Source organism: Neopelma chrysocephalum, unplaced genomic scaffold, assembly GCF_003984885.1.
Source record: "Neopelma chrysocephalum unplaced genomic scaffold, ASM398488v2 Primary Assembly neopelma1_22b, whole genome shotgun sequence".
In the NCBI taxonomy this organism is placed as follows: domain Eukaryota; kingdom Metazoa; phylum Chordata; class Aves; order Passeriformes; family Pipridae; genus Neopelma; species Neopelma chrysocephalum.
Genome location: NW_020897690.1, coordinates 352245 through 355484, shown reverse-complemented (window position 1 = coordinate 355484; position 3240 = coordinate 352245).

Below are 3240 nucleotides of genomic sequence, written 5' to 3'. Positions count from 1 at the left end.
ATGAGTCAAGGTAAATACAGGGAGATCATTTAGTAATTACCATTTCACAGACAAACAAAAATTCATTTAGGGGAAATTTATTTAAAATTTTGTTAATTAAGAGACATTCAAATGGTGAGAAAAAAACCTAAAGCACCACCTCACCCTTTCTCCCAGGCCTGACTTAACTCCTTCATTCTTGATTCCTCTACCTCATGGCCAAATGGAGCAGGGTGATGGGAAATGGAGGTAGTGGTCAGTCCATAACAGTTCTTCTCTGCTGTTCCTTCCCTCTCACACTTTTACCCCACTCCATCACGGGTCCTTCCCATGGGATGTAGGCATGGACTTTCCACAGACCGCAGCTTCCTTCAGAAAATATCCACCTGCTCCAGCCTGGGTACCTTCATGGCTTGAAGTGTGGATATCTGCTCCAGTTTCTGGTCTGCTCTGGACCACCTCCTCCCTCTCTGCCTCTCACCTTGCTGTCTGCAGGGCTATTTCTTGCCCTTTTATTTCTCACTTCTCCCTCAGCTCCCGTGCAGTGTTTTACGCTTTCTTAATTATATTTGGCTGAGGGTCTCAGCTGTGCCCTGCAGTGGGTCCACTGGAACCAGCTGGACGCAACTGCATCCAGCACAGGAAAGTCTCCCCTCTTTAGCCATCTCACTGCCAAGGCATTGCCATCTACACCCATTACACTAGGTAAAATGTGGGGAGAGGTACAGCAAAAATACTGATGCCAGGATGTTTCCTTGGCCTAGTTCTTTGCCTCAGACCTTTTCTAGCTCTCATGAGTACATTCCCTCTCTCTGCCTCATGCAGAGACAAGTTATGAATCTAATTTTTAACCAGATTGTCATTTCTTTAGCTGATAACAAGAAACTGAAGATCAGTTAGAAGCCTTATGTTTTAAACATCACATTTCTCGGCAGAGCAACCGGGATACTAAAAAACTGAAGATATTCCAATATTTAGGAATTAGTGCTACTGAAATTTTAGTCAGAGAAGTGCCAGTAAATTAGTGTAATTAGTTCTGAGAAACTTCTCTGACCTATTTCAAACCATCTACTCATCTCCATTCAAACTTTTTTGGAAGAGTCACCATGAATTTTTCTTCTTAATGTCAGTGAGCAAGAGAACTGTATCTTGGATTAATTAAAATAAAATCAAATCCTACTTAACAGGTAGGAAAAATCTAGGATCAACTTTTATGTTTCCCTAACTTACATGCATAAATCATTTCTGGAAACTGCCTTATTTTCTGTAAGACACCTACCCCTGATAAAATCAAGTGTCTGGGTTTTGGTTTTCTTTTGTCTCTTTCTTTTACCTTTACATATGGAGAAGTGTACATTTCCACTGTACAATCCATTTCATTATCACGCCTTCAGACTTTCCCAGTCCTGAAGTGGCTAAAATATACTAAATAACAAACAAGACATCTTTCATCTTCTACCATACTTTTCCTGATAGGTAGAGAAAGAAGGGTAAAAAAAGTTTTAACGAACCTTTTTTTAACAAAAAAAAGTGGTATTTGGTAGGAAGATCACATTAAGTTGAGTATGTCTGTGCTAGTGTTGAACCATGATCCAAGCTTGCAGTCAAGGCCAGGCTTGGGCATCTAGCTTATAAGAGAAAAAAATTCAACACAATTGTGGGATTCAGCAGGAGCTTAGACAGCACCGATGAAGACCGAACTTTCCAGTTCAACCACTGTGCTACACAGTCCAGCAGCAGCAGCCTCAAATTTAGTTTTTTCTCATAACATACTTAAATACTGCCAGAGCGAGTCTATGATAAAGATATTCCTTCATTGGGAACTATAGTACTAGGATAAGGAGCCATGGTTTCAAACTGAAAGAGAGGAAATTTAGGTTAGATATAGGGAAGAAATTCTTTACTGTGAGAGTGGTGAGGCAGTGCAACGGGTTTCCCAGAGAAGTTGTGGATGCTCCATCCCTAGCAAAGTTCGGTGGGGCTTTGAGCAAGCTGATCTAGTGAGAGGTGGGTACCAACACATGGCATGAGGGTTGGAAGTAGATGATCTTTAAGGTCCCTTCCAATCCAAATCATTCTTATTTTATGATTGTATAGAAACCACATGAGTTATGAGGCATTGTATGCTGAAGACTAATCTTCAACCTGCTATATAATTGGCAGAATAGGTGTTTTTGAGAACTAAAACTGAAAATATCAAGGTCTCATGAATCTAACAAGGTAGTCAGCATCCAAAAATGACAAGGAAGAAGAAAGAGGTTGTGCATGGACAAAATGGTAGTGATATAGCAGCTCAATGTCTGTTCTGGACAAAGAACAGTGAAAAAGGATTCTCTCATGGAAATAAAATGAGGTTTCATACCAAAGCATCATCATTTTACCTTAAAAAAATTACCATCCTCAAAGAAGAATAAGCCTTGTTTGAAGATTTCATATCCAAGTGTAATTTTTCATTGAAAATTTCCCCTATTAATAATCATCAACTTACACAATTTCAAAATAGCCAAAAAACCCAAAACGCCCTAGAAACCCCCTTTTCAATATTAGAAAGAAGTGAATCAGATGAGCCCTGCCCGCACAAAGAAATTTAAAAAATCCCCATTACTACACAAAGGTACACAGCATATTAAGAAAGCCTATGTTTGAGGAGCACATTGTCCTGCTGCGAAGCAGCTGTACTAGACTTTGTAGCTTCTGTTACGGAATATGAATATGGTAAGCTATGGGGTGTCTATTATTAGTGCCTCAGCACCTTGTAGGATTCCATGTTACATAGACATGATACGAAGAGAAAACCTTGTGATAACGTTGGTAGCATGTATCAAATGTTTTATACAATCAACAAGGGCATGTGTTCTCCTATAAAGGCCATAATACACTATTCACATCTCATAGGGCATTATGCAATATAACCTTCCTATTATGTCAGCTGGTGATTCATTCATCTTATGTTACAGATAGTGGCAGCTGGTAAGAAAAGTATTAATGAGCTTTCTCTAAATTGTTTTCAACCTGCAAAAATGTGGTTGAACAAAAATAAGAATTTTTATTTATATATGAAAGAGAAAAAGTTGCACATCACCACACCTGAGGGCTGACAAACTTCTTCTTGAAGCTAGTCTGTGGTTTTTAATATTTTTAATTCATAATGTATGTCTTAAAATAATTTCTTTAGGTTTTTTGTTTAATTGTTTGGGTTTTTTGTGATACCCTGCCCCAAATTGAATTACCATAAGCCACTTAAAATTACCTAATTTTATT